Source organism: Phasianus colchicus, chromosome 1, assembly GCF_987193195.1.
Source record: "Phasianus colchicus chromosome 1, bPhaCol1.hap1.1, whole genome shotgun sequence".
NCBI classification, from domain to species: Eukaryota; Metazoa; Chordata; class Aves; order Galliformes; family Phasianidae; genus Phasianus; species Phasianus colchicus.
In genome coordinates, this window is record NC_143436.1 from 35590012 (window position 1) to 35604247 (window position 14236).

At 43.0% G+C, this 14236-nt stretch overlaps 1 pseudogene; it reads left to right on the plus strand.

The window, feature by feature from the left end:
- Positions 1–2358: 2358 nt before the first annotated feature.
- LOC149919498 (uncharacterized) lies at positions 2359–12197 on the plus strand (annotated as a pseudogene).
- The last annotated feature ends 2039 nt before the right edge of the window (positions 12198–14236 follow it).

A 14236-nucleotide genomic window follows, 5' to 3' on the forward strand; every position in this document is an offset into this window, starting at 1 on the left:
ACTCTCTGGCCCCAGTATGGTTTAGTTAAGGTATCTAAATTATATCTTCTTCTTAAAGGTGTCTTCATCCATGCTGCCAGACTAGGAGGAAGTAGTCTCTGCCTATGTTAACCCTTTGAACCATAAGGCTTTCCAGATCAATACCAACTGAGATGGGTAAAACCCAGAGGGAGCTCCTCATTTGATTTCTCCTCAATCAAAGTTTCCATTTGTAAAGCTGCAATCTACACTATGATTTCTGTAGGCCTCTCGCTGTGACTGTGTGGAAGAACCTCCCTGTATTCAGACTTGACCCCCTAGCCTTCCTGAACATCCCATGGAAACCACAGCCTGTTCTCCCAAGGCTGAATGCACTGCAAGGGAAAACGCGCTCAGAAGGATCTGCGGCACAGTGCAGCCTTTCGTGAACCACTATGCCTTTGCTATGCATACTCTTATTTATAAATACTCATATTTATTTGCTTAGTCTGGCAACATAGAAGAGGAACATTGAAGGGAAGAGCAGCAGAAATGTTGGAGCCTGATGTAAGGAAGGAATAAATTGCCTTTAGAAAATCCCTGAGCACTTGAATAAAGTTAAAGGCAGCTGGGAAGAGCAAGCCCCAAGCAAAGCAACCCTTGAGGGTATCCTGCAGGATGTATCAGGGCAAACATCAAATGACACTCTCTCTGGCAATGAGTGTCAAGGCCTCTCATAGACTCACATAACACAGTCTCAGTGGAGTTTATCTTTTCTGCCCTCCTTTAACCCCAAGTAAAGTTATTGCAGTAGAGTACAAATCAGTTCCAGTGTACCCTGTGTGCTGGGCTGTTGGTCAATTGCTGGCAGTTCCCACTACATTTTCTCTCTCATTTCTGCACACACACATCCAAAAGTGTTTCCAATTCCAAATTAAACCCACAAATCCAAGGAAATTCTGAAAAGCTTGTAGCCCAAAACAGTTGTCTTATCTCATACAGTGGTTAAAGTCCTGTCCTTTTATGATCCTGTGATAAAAGGACTTTTGTTAGAAGAGAAATGTGCTGCATTTCATGCTTTCAGACCGCCTCAGCTGAATTCTTAATGTTTCCATATGACAGAAAAACTCATTTTGTTATCCTGAAAAAAGAAACATTCTGCCTGATACTGTATCAGCATGTAGATTTGCAATTCCTATTCTCCAATGGCCTTCAAATACTAATAAATCATGTTTTAACTCTTCCATCATGCTTGTGAGATAGGCAGATATTATTATTCATGTGTTATAATGGGGAAAAGCCATTCCCATTCAAAATTATAAGAGGAGAGTGAGTACAGGGGAACAGGGCTGGGTCCTTCTCTGCTTGCATGGTTAGTGGAAGTTCTGATATGTCATATGGTAAATTGTCAGTGCAAACATTTCCATTTATCTTGTGACAGACATGTAAGACTTCAAAAAGTATTGGGGAGGACTACATCTAAGGGAGTATTCAAAGGTTTCTTTTGTAGCCTTGACTAAAGTAGTTTGCTGTCTAAACACAGTCAGTAAATAGAAGCATGTCGTAAATAATAAGTAGTATGTCCAAATTGTGTGGACTCCAATCCATCAAATGTTGCCATGAGACAGAGTAACTCATTTTGTTATCCTAAAACAAATGTGGAGCTTTTACTGAAAAATTGCCCCTTAAACTTATTTGGATACAGTCGTCGACCATTGTTTTGGGCATTCATGGAAAATCAGTTTTAAAGGAATACATTTGTTTCAAATTAAAAAAGAAAAATGGAGAAAAAGGAACAAGCAAACCCATGATACAGGTGCCCTGAATGCTGTTTTGAAGCTTTGTCCTTGGGGTATTTATTTACATTAATATTGCCAGGAATATGGAGACGTCATTACTGCTGGTGATCTCTAGCCCATCCTTTCCCCTGGAAGATAACAACGCTAGAAAGATATGCTGAAGTGGCCACAATGACAATTGGCATGCCAGGGTATGCAGTGTCACACACGGTGTGAGTGCAGTGCCTTGGGCTCTGCCTCTGTCTGCAGGGCGATTATCCCGTTGGCCATGAGCAGCGATGGTCAGGATGTTCTTCTAACTGAGGCTACCATGCTTTGATAACTGCTCATTAAAGTTTATTTTTGCAAAGGGAATTGTGGTTGTGGTTGGTTTAGGGGCAGGAGGAGAGATGTGAAAGGACTCAAAATGATGCCTGAGTTGAATGATGCTGGCAGTCACTAAGGGGATATCAGCTGGGAAGCACTGAGCAGTTTCTGCCTCTGCACATTTCCCCCTCCCCTGCCTTTGCTGCAAAGGTGATCTGGGCTCTCCATCTTCATTGACCAAGCAATATGGATGCAATGACTGTATGAAGGAATTATGCTTTCCTGGAGGCACCATATGGAAGCTCTGGAAACAGAGCCTGACTGTGAGGAAGAGTACACAGGAAGAGTATGGGACCTGAACTTGGAGCATCCATTTATTCTGTCCATATTGTTCTCACTACTACTGGATGTGATGTTCTCCTTATCTCTTGCCATGGCACTTAAGCCATGAGAGGGTTTATAACTAAAAATGGCTAATAGTGTGAATCATTTAGTTGCTGAGGAAGAGGCTCAGCATTTCATACTGTTTGTTTTCAGGTGGCCAAGTGCTTCAAGAAGTGAGCATTTTATGAGATGTGCCGGAACTGAGGATGGAAACGGGAGTGCCTACCTTCCTCACTGGAGCCCAACTGCAAAAACCACCTTTGAAGCTTTTGCTTAGGAACTATCTGAAATGAATGTCTTCATTTCAGTGGGAGTGATGGCCTGTACGTACTGACACAACTTTTACAGAAACTTAGACTAACAAGGCTTTGAAGGTTAAAATCTGTTGCTAATGCTCAATAAAGAAGGAAAGACAGGACCTTCAGAAAGATGCATGGGAGAGTTTTGCTAGCAAAACTGCTTTTGCAGCAACACTCCTGATCAATATGAAAATGCTGTTGGTCACATTTGCAGGGATTATGGTGCTGAGCACTTGTATGGAAGAAGAAGAGTCTTTATCTCAGTGGTTGGACAGAGAGATCCACTTCTTGGCTTTGGTTGCTGCCTGTCCATGTAGATCCCTCCAGAGCTGAAGCTCGGATGCCAGCCCAGCAGGTTGGAAGCATGAACACTGGGGTCGCAGGGAGAAGATTTAGGGGCCCTGCGAAGAGCCAGTGTGAGCAACCACAGTCTCAGAAGTTGAAATTTCATGGGGACTACAGCAGTTTTTTTTCCATGACTTTGCCCTTAGAAACCCTTATTCAGTTCTCATGTTTAAGTAGCAACCATGGAAGATCTCTACGTGGACATAAATGTTATTTGCTCTCAGTCATGGCAGTAAAGGTTTTCTTTCTGTATGTTTAGTGTGACTAAGACACACAGGGGAAATGACAGAAAATAACAGATTAGTGTGTGACAAGAAAACTACACTTAAGCAATAAGGCAAAAATGATCGATTGTGGCCCAAAATGTCATAGCAAATGTGCAGCAAAGACAGAAGTATTGTAACAACAGTGCAAATTTGATAAATCTTTTGTTTATTTTCCTCCACAATATATGTGGGTGCGTTGAAATACCACTGCAAGTTGTTTTTTTCTTTTTTCTTTCTTTTTTTTTTTTCTAAGACTTTTTTGCTCTGTATGATCTATGAATAGATCCAACAGGTGAACATTTCTTGGTAAAACTTGAGGCCCTTGCTAACTTGCAGAAACATCTGCAGGCAGCTTTTTTTTTTTTTTTTTTTTTGCTGTCTGCAGCCACTTCAGTCCAGGCTAATAAATGGGATATTCTGTTATCCTGTTTGCATGGCATTTTTGTTTGCCACCTGTGTTTTCCCAGGTTTGCTTTGCATCTAACAGTAAGCACTGAGGTTCCCCTTGAAGCCTGAAACCTTTCAACCCATTTTTCATTCTGGGTTGCAGGGTGGAAGACACATCCACGTTTCCCTACCTTTTGCCTTGCCTCTCCCCCTCATTGAGCAGTGGGAAATGATACAGAAATGCCTGAATTTTGTCACTCTCTACAGCAGCAGACTGTAGATTCCCAGTAAGCATGTGACCTGTGTAACAGCATCACTTCTGTGTTGTGGTCACATGCAGCCCTCATCAAATTTCAACATTCATTCACTGTGTAACTGAGTATTAGTTTTGGCCAGAGATGTATTAACATGCAAGTTATGTTATGTTATAGTTGTTCATTTTTTTCAGTGTTCATTTGATAATGTTTTCCCACTTATTCACAATATCAAATTCCATTGTTTTCTCCAGGCACTGGAAACGAAGGTAAGTCCCATGAGCAGGAGGTAATTCAGAGGTAATTTGACATTGCCATGCTTCAAATGTGATGTCATGCTGTGTCCTTACCTCCTTTCTCACTTATAATCTATAATAACCTAAGTAAGTAGAAAGAAAAACCCAAACTTGCTCTTGAGGAAAATTAGGTTTCTCCTATTGTGTCTCCATCTAAAATTGCCATCATATTTTCTTGAAAATACCTGCAATCAGGTATTGTAAATACTCTGACTTCTGTAAATAATGCTGTTTAAGCATGGGAAATAAGAACCATCTTCTTGCAACGGGACAGTAGACAAAACAAAAGCAATACAAGAGAAATGCATTCATCTTTTTTCTTTTTTTTCTTTTTTTTTTTTTTTCCCAACGAAGTTACTGCCCAGCCAGGTTTATAGATGGCTCCCAAGATTTTCAAGTTTAAAAGAAAATTCAAATCCATAATAAAACAAATTATTCTGGAATTTCTGGTACATTAAATTTGGATGCACTTGCTTTTCTGCATCAGAAAACAACACCTGAAGTGCAACATTTGCCTTATTTTGTATTTCCAGTTTCCAAGTCTGTGAAAATGTCAGATTTCAAAATGTTCCAGTATGACGTTTCCACATTATGGCAACGCTGAAATTCTGTTTGCTTTTCAGAAGAAATTTATTCAGAATCGACAACTTTCAGACACTGTGGATATGACTAAGTGATATATTCAGATGTGAGAATGTTGTCAGAAAGTATCTGACCAGCTTTCTCCTTCTTTGTGCAATGCACCTGTGATGGAGGAGCTAACATGGGTGTGCCTTGCAGGCAGGTGCTCTTCCGTGCCCAACTCTCATCTCCTTTGGCTTTCCAGGCTCCCAGCTGCTTTACAGCACTGAGAGGAGAGCACAGAAACTCTCCTCGCAGTGTCATTAAAGGCATCATGAAAGTCACAGTATCAGCCACCCATGTATCTGAACTGCTGTTTGGTGACTTAGAGCTTGGTTGCTTACCAGAGGCCAGGAGACACCTGGGTTGTTCTCCAGCAAGCCGAGAGTCAGGCTAGGGGTGAATAGAGAGATTCAGCACAGCTCCCCTATTTCCATAACAAAGAATCTTGGATGTTTGAATTTTGGAGAGAAATTTATCTTAAAAAGAAAAAGAAAAAAAGAAAAATCCTTTTTTTTTTTTTTTTTTTTTTTTAAGAGATAGATCAAGGTTCAAGGCTGTGTTTTTGAGAGAATAGGTGAAATTCAACTGAAATCCCTTCCCAGGAAAAAGGAAAAAAAAGTCCTGTCAGGTTTATTTTAGTGGTCAGTCACTCTCGCACAGTGGGAATAAAGCGTGAGAAGTGAGCACAGCAGGCGAGGCTCAGCCTGAATACCTGCAGCTCTCAGAAAGTGGAGCAGGGCTGGAAAGCTGCCAAGGGAGCATGTTGTCTGGCAGCCGTACAAAGGGAAAGCAGGGCTGGTACAGACAGCCCTATTTCCAGGGCAAAAGTATTGCTAATATATCATTAAGTGATGACAATAAATGATGCTGTTGTAAACTGATTGCTGGAAAGCTCTCTGGAAAAGAAGTCCCCCAATGCAAAAGCTTCTTTGGAATTGGAGTAATTGCACCAAAGCCAGCTAAATCCGCACGAGTTACACATAGGATGCTCCTGTGGCAGCTCTGTGTACCCTGGGCAAAACCAGGGATGCTGCAAAGGTGTGATGTGCCACTGCTCTGCCAGACAGAGCAGAAGCTCCATGCCCCTCTCAGTCCTGCCCTTGGACCTGCTGGTGTCCCTGTGCATAGGAGGATGTAGGATGTGTCCTCCTGCCCACCCTGCCTGCTGCTGATACCTAGGTCCTCATGTACAGGATGACAAACACTGGCTGACTCTTCCATTGTGGGTTTCACACCAGGAAAACTCAGCACAAGGCAGTTTTAGAGATCCCAAGCAGCAAACCGTGGGTTTTTTGAGAGAAGCAGTTATGCCAGCTCTTGCTGAACCTCCTCGATGCACATTTCTGTGCAGGCTCTCAGTGACAGCAGCTTGTATGGGTTCGGGTGTGCAGCACCTTCCTGCAGTGTAACTTGTGACGGGCCGCATGCCCTCACTGCAACTCCTGGATGAGTTTTTTTCTCTTTTCTTGCCCTTCACTAATGCTTTGTGGATTCTGAACCCTGTGGCTGCTGTTAGTAACTACGCAAGGCTGCAGAGCACAGATAAGTGTTCAGCAATCCTCTGAGTGCCCTGCGAGCCCTCCAGAGCCATGCACTACGCTCTGTGGCTTCCTGTGAGTCAGCCAGTAGACAGGAATACCAACCTAGCAGGGGATTAGTTAGCATTTGAACTTAGCTTATTCATTACTTACTTCAAATCCAACAGTGCTTCCTTCATATGACTTTTGTTGAGCAAAGAAGAAAAGTTGCCACAAATGCACAGCATTCTGTCAGTTTGATTTGTCTTCTGGGAAGGGGACAGCAGACTTTCCAGGAAGTCTGTGCATTGCTATTTACTGCTCCAGATGTCTGATCTGGCTTTCTTTCATGTCCACAGCCAAGGGAACAACAAAAAAATTAGATATTTGATATATATTTTTAATTACTTAGTAATGTAAATTTAACAGCTCAAATTGTTGTGTACAAGCCTACGCTCTTATTTTCTATTAAAGAAATGGGGAGATCAGGGTCACCATGCTACAGACCAGGGATGATGACATCCTCAGGCTCTGGCCACATTTTCAAACTGAGCCCTCTCTGGGGCTCAGGATAGAGTAATGCAGAGCTCTCTGGACCTGTTTTGATGGATTAACATTTGCCAGATTAAGACTCTAAAATATAATGTGATATTCTCTACTGAGCAAACAAAAAAGCCTTTGTAGATAAGAAGACTACAGTCAACATGCTTGTGCAATACATGTGTCCTAAAACCTCACCGTGGAAGAGATATCAAGCTATCTGCTCCTGGGTGATTTTGTTATGAAGTAACTTGAAGAAAAAATAAAAGAAGAGATCAGTACAGTTCCAGAGGTAGTGACTAATGCATATGAGTAATTCTGTGGCCTCATAGGAAATCTGCCTTTGGTTAGTCTAAGATCTGGCAGTAGGTAAAAAGCAAAATATTGAATCAGTAGAAAATATGCAAACTGTGAGCAAAATCTGTCTTCCGAGTGCTAGCAGGTCTGCAAATGATAACAGACTCTTTGCTTATGTGTTATATTCCTGGTGAGGCACAACTGATATTTGCACACTGCCATTTGTGAGGGTCCCCTTTTTTACTCAGAGCCAGGTCACCTCGTTTCACATTTCTTATTCTTCCAGCAGATGAATTTAGCTGAAGGCTTCAGAATTTTTCATAGCACAATTTAAAATCCTCCTTTTATTCTTTTAGATACTCTTGCTGTGTGTTATGAACTTGTTCCAAGAACCCTTGTTTCATAGCAGTCTGCCCTGAACAGTATTTCATTCTCAGCTGAGGCACATAAGCAATAAGTAAATTAATACTCCATCCATTCTCCTTTCTAAACTCGGCAGCCTTTGCTTTCAACATCATCATCAAAGCCTGCTGTTATTAAAAAGACCCCACAGTGAACCCTCCGGTGCTTCACTAATATTTTCCTTCTAATCTGGGAAGGCTAATCTTGTTTCTTGTGCTGGGTCAAAGACAGCTTCTATTCTCAAATGTCAGGAAGCCAGCTTAGCACACCTTTGGCTTTGAATTGCTGGAAATGAATCTTTGGACTTCTACATTTATGGCTATAGGAAGCCCTGACAAATCATTGCCTACTTTTTGATCAGATGTATCATCAGAATTTGGAAGTAGTTTGCCCGATGTATATCTTATCCTGTTACTCTCAGCTCAGTATTTACCAAATGGTTATGAAATGTTTGCTTCATCTGGAACTCTTCTGTCAACGAGACCTGTTGCGCTGAGCTCCACACAAAAAAGCAAGAGAAAGCAGGTGTCTGCCCCAGCTAGCCCATAGTTAATTCCACAATAAATCTAGCTTCAGATTTTGTGTGATACCTCTGAGAACCTATTCCTTTCTCATTCAGACTAGCTCTATGAAAACACACATTTCTAGCTATTTCTCACTGTATATAACTTATAGGATATACTTGATAAGTAACATGCTTTTGCAATGCAGTGGAAACAATACGGACAAATGAGTGAGGATACTTTTGCACAGGTGGGTGGGGTGTTTTCACTTGTGCTAGCAACTGATCAGCCCCATCAGGTGTGGTGAGGCCCAAATTGGACCTATTCAGACTCAAGAGGAGCCCTGCACAGGGCCTCCACATCCAGCCCACGTCCAGCCACGGCCCTGCATTCTTCCTGGTGCTGCTAGGCCCCAGCTGCAGGGAGCTGGCTGGTCTCTGCTGGCTGTGGGGAAGAATGGGGACATGTCCAAGGCAGACAGTACCTGCTAGAATTCATCCCGTGCAGGCTTTCAGAGTAATGGATCTGTTAGCTTGATCACTATGCCTAAAAGGCATGCTGGGAGAAGAGACACCTTGCTGTATTACAGAACATCATCAAAAAAGGAAAAAATAAGGGTTTGCAAACAATGTCCTGCAATTTTACCTGTTACCTCATGACACATTTTTGGAGACATTTTTGCCATCTCTCTCAGTTGTCTCCCAAGTCACCCATATCTGATCTGTACTTCCCATCACATTGCATATGTACACCCTGAGCACTCTGCAGGCCTTGGCCACGAATGACATGCCACTGCCTCTTGGCGGAGTGTGGAAACCAGGATCAGCAAACACTACACACAAGGAAGCAGCATTTGTGGCTTATTGTTAGAGCAGGGTTGTCAGAAAGTTTGCACATCCCAGCAGGATGCACCAAAATCTGGTTTCCTAAGTCAAAGCATAAACAAGCGTACTACACGCTCATTGTAATGAAAGGCAACAACTTAACCATACCTGAGGGTTTGATTTACAAAGTAGGGTGAACTAGATTACTCTTGACCCCTCTTTTTCCTGAAAACAGAGAGATGGTTTCAGGCTCTCCAATGCCTATGTGGCACCTTTTGTGCATCGTAAACAAAAATCCTGGTTGACAAACATCTTCTGATGCTTGCATAGTTTTGGGTTTCACTGGTGCCCGTCCCTGGGCACTTCAGACCCAGCAAGGAGATACATGCCCTCATCAGGGGCTGTCCCTGTCCTGATGGTGAGCACTGTGGGGGTTTCCTTGCCACGTCAGCCAGTTGTCACTGCCAGGCTGCACCGACCAGCACACATCCCAAAGAGTCAGCTGGCTGCTGCGGGGCGCGGCCCTCTGCAGAAAGGGCACTAATTATCCTGTCTGCGCTATACAGCGCGGCATTACACACCAAGCACAGGGCAGAGCTCTGATTACACTGCAAGAATGATTATGGGAGCCGACACCACCTCAGATACCCACCTACCCACACGTGTACTTGCCTGCTTCTTCCATGTATGCCTGTGGTGCATTAGTGATGCTGCGATGAGCTATTTATGGTGCGTGGGAGCCTCCCAAGGCTGCTGTCAGCAGGCAGAGGCCAAACAGAACCCTGCCTGCTCCTGTGGGACACCTCCTCTGCTTTATTCATTGAATTAAGCATCCTTATGGCTATATGTGAAATGCTCAGGTTTCCAGCCCTGTGATAGGTGCAAGGATCGCTGTGAGTGAGGTCCAACCAAATGGGCAGATGCTTCATGCAGAGACAAAAGGGGAAGTACTGGCTTTGTCATGCTATGGGGCTTCCCACCCCCTCTGCTCCTTGGCCCATCAGGAAAGCCTGCAAGCTACCAGTCTGCCTGAAAAAGTTCTTGGTTTCCTCAGCTGTTTTTCTTTGGAGCAGAATTTCTCAGTGCTTTTTTTCCCCCCAAATCATAAATGGGAAGGCCATAAATGCAAAAAGGTTTATTCTGCAAGCATTTCATTATTCTCAAGTACTTGATTGAAGCAACACTAAAAAATACATCGCCAGTGCTAGGATTTCTTTGCTCTCTGTTGTCAACAACATATTTTAAAAAGAAACATTCCAGGATTTTTTTTTTTCTCTTGGTATGATTGCCTTGTTTTAGAGTTACTTAAGTAGGAAAATATTTCCTTTGGAGTTGATCCAAGCCCACAGAAGTCAGGCAGAGTCTCTCTGTTGACTTTAAATGCATGATGGGCTAGGCTGCTGTAAACCACTAAAGCAAATATGTTGGTAAAGACCAAAGCATGGGTGGGTTTAATGAGACAAATACAGCAGGATCTGTGATGGTGTGCAGTGCTGACGTTAGTTACATTAGCGACGTTGAAGGAAGGCTCTCTGGACTGTGGGTATTTACACAGTTACTGCATAGCTGGATATTTACAGCCTGGCCTTCTCAAGTCTGTAGACAGCAGGCTTGGGTCTTCCTGTGGGAACTGCAGAGGGGAAGCAACAGGAGTGGTGCTGATAGCAGTGGTAGGGATGTGAGTTGGTGTTTCCCCTCCCTGGTAGCTTTGGTCTCCCTCTTCCCACCTCGACTCCATGCAGAAAGCCATCTCTGTGATTGCACAGCTGTCTGTGCTGCATGTCCCATCCCTGTCAGCCCTCCTCCATGCATCCTTTTATTTGAATGCACCCTGTGGCTGGGGGGGATTCAGCCCCCAGACTTGTATGGACAGTTTGGAGCCTCGTATCCTCCAGCTGCTGAAGTTAATTCAAAAAGCATTTTCAACTCTGTATGCTCAAACACTTTTGATGTAAAAGATGGCTTGCAACACACAGCTAACATTCAATAAGCATTTTGTAGTTGCCTTTTCTCATAATACTCTGTCACACGGGAAGTAATGGAGGATAAACTGTTATTCTGAAGCAGGAGCTCTGAAGAATGCTGTTGATTAAGACTGGCTTTGATCTGGCGCTGAAAGCCCATCACAGTTAATATTTCTCCTTAAGAAAGGGCCACATAAAAATAAATAAATTGAATGTAGCCCCTGGAATTGTATCCAGCATATCTGCCTTGGAGTATACATTTACCTCCTGAGACTTTATACAGTAATTAGATGAATGTGCTTAATTAATCACATTTCCTGTGCTGAAGAGGTTTGATGGAAAACATTTGCTTCCATCGCTTTATTAAAGCATTATTGAGTGTTGTGCTTGTCATGTGTTCATCACAGCCTTTTTGCCAATTAATCCTGACAAAATGAAATTTACCAACAGCAAAGTAAGGCAGTGCTCACGTAGTTGCTTTGCTGTAGCTCCATGTGCATGCCTTCATGCCTCTAGGTAATTACTGGGTAATCGAGAGCAGAGTCTGTTTAACCTAAAATGAGATGTGCTAAATATAAACCATTTCCAGTGTCTGATTGATATGATTTTAATAGCCTTGGTATCATCTACTGCTACGGACATGTAATGCATGATTAGCTTTGCTTACATTATTAGCTTTGCTTACTCCATGTGTTTACTATCAATTTTAAAGTCAAAACGATTTGCCAGCATGGCTGTTATACTTATATAGAAATTATTGCTTATTTAGTATCTTTTCCACCATGCCAATCTTGAATGAAAGCATAAAAATCAGAGGCTTGAAGACAGGATCTGAAACCTTTTCAGAGGCACTTAATGCCTGATCTTGGACTGCTATCCACCGAGGCTCAAGAGTGGACATGACATAAACCTTCCCACCACTAAGCAGGGCTGGGAAGGAGGAAACAGGATTCCCTTGACATGCCATCACTGCTATGCCATCACTGACATGCCGTCACTACTGGTGGCTCAAACCTCTTCTGGGAATGGGGAAGCTGAGGTCTGGCCTCTGCCTGCTCCCTTTGTTTCACTGAGGCCACTGAGAACAGCTGGGTTGCTCCAGCTTCTTCAGAGCAGTGGCCAAGCAGGATGGAGGCTACTCTGTGCCAGCACTGAGAGATGAGTGGCTCGCCAGGACTGCACGTCAGCTCCCCAGGGTACAGCTAACGCCAAGAAGGACCTGCTGGCACTGAGTCACAAAGAATAGATCAGATCCCCATTGACTGCATCTTAGCCAGTCTGTCACTCCTAGGTCATCTTTCTACATTTTCTTCCCTTGTGACCATCTAAAATATTAGGTATACAGACAGATATTAATTCATGCAAAGTGGTATCCTTGCTCTACTGACTGTCCACTCCTGAGAAGTTTCTTGTGGTAGAAGTAAGCTAGCTGTTGTCAGCACTTCTGCCTACTTAGTCATCAGGAATGGAAATGTTTGTTTTCAGATAAAGATAAAATGCTAACTTACTGGTAGGCAATCAGATTTTGCTCTTCTCCCTCTGCCTTGCTGCAAAAAATCTGTGTTACAATCCAGGCATTTTTATTGCTGATACATGCACAAAGTTACTTACAATATTTTGCATAGTCAGATATCTTTCATATATAAGTATGCATTTTCAGCAATTACACAGAGCAACTGCAGTGATAATTTATAGTCATGGGAACATTCAAAAAATATATTTTTTTGGACAAAACCTAAGCCTGGATTTGGCTGAAAAATATTTGTCAGCTTAACATTTTTGATAGAGTGCTTCTGTGTGCACAGTGCTGCTTCTTCCAAAACCCCAGGTCGTCGTTGGAGGGCAACCTGGTGTGAGTTTGTAGCCAGCTTCAACTGTGACTCCTGTATAGATACTCTTGTTACCCTCTCTGCAATTCACAACCTTATTCTCAAGATTTACAGGGGAAAGATAGTCCAAAGAATGGTTGAGTCTCAGCAGCAATGAAGACCAACCTGAAGAAAAACTGCACAGCTTTGCCATCAACTGTTCCCATCCCTTGTTGTATTGCTGGTGGTAGGATTGCAGAGCTGTTAAGTGTGTTTGGTTAATCATATAGCTGGGCGTGCTCTAAAACTTACAGAAGCCAATTAAAAAAAAATCCTGGTGAGTTTCAGATGAGTTCTTCTTTAGGATTTGGGTTTCAGGTCTATCTGCTGGCAAGTGTTTATTGTACTATGACTGCTCAGCCAAAAAAAATCTCCCCTGGTCTGCTCTCACTTGCTGCCTAACTCTAGGAAATATCTTAAAACGCTCCAGAAATGCCTTGGATAGACAAATTATGTGAGAAATTTTAAGTGCTGGCAACTGAAGAGAATGGGAACACCATGAATCTACTCCTCTGGGTAATACAAGTAGTAAGGGAACACAGCTTAAGCTGTATTATCCCTGTCAGCTTGCTGTTGTTTGTCAAATAAGAAGAATAAATCACATCAGAAATCTTGTAATTTTCTTCTCTTTTCCTAAAACTCCTTGGCTTCTTCATTAAGTGACTATGCTAGACATAACTGTGGTAGGCTGACATTTGATACTGAAGAGGTCCAGACAAGAAGTTGGTTTGCTCTCTGGCCAAGTGAAGAACATGGGTATTCCTAGCTGAAAATTCACTCAAAAACAAACAAACAAACAAACAAACAGACAGACAGACAGACAGACAAACAAACAAAAAACAACCAGTAATAATTATACCTCCACATGGAAAACTCCACGCTCCCTTAAGGGCAAGTGAAACAAATGCAGTGGCAAGCAAAGGAGAGGAGGGGAGGTTCACAGGAAGTAAATGTGGAAAAGCCCAGTGCAGAGGTTGGGTTGAGGAAACTGTGATCATCTGGGGTGCTACTGGTGGATGAGTGAGGGAGGAACTTTTCCACTTCTTGAGACCCCTTTGGCTTAAAGAACTGGAGCATATGCTCAGAGCTATACAGGTACCTACATGCCTACTATATCAAAGGATTAGGTGTCCCTGAGCATTACAGTAGCTAGCTACACTCAGATTCCTGGCACAATTCCCCCATCTGATACCAGCATGGCTGTGCACGCACTCGTTCTCTCCATATCTGAAAAATTCCTTTGCAGAAGTCCCAAGAGGTGCCAGGGGCTGGGGCTGCTGCTTCCCGCTGCCCCAGTGTCATGGAGATCTGTGGGATAGGGCTGCCCTGCAGCCACCAGGCCCCATCCCTGCGTGTAGAGCTGCCAGTGAGGGTGCCAATTAGTGCCAGCCAACACTTATTGA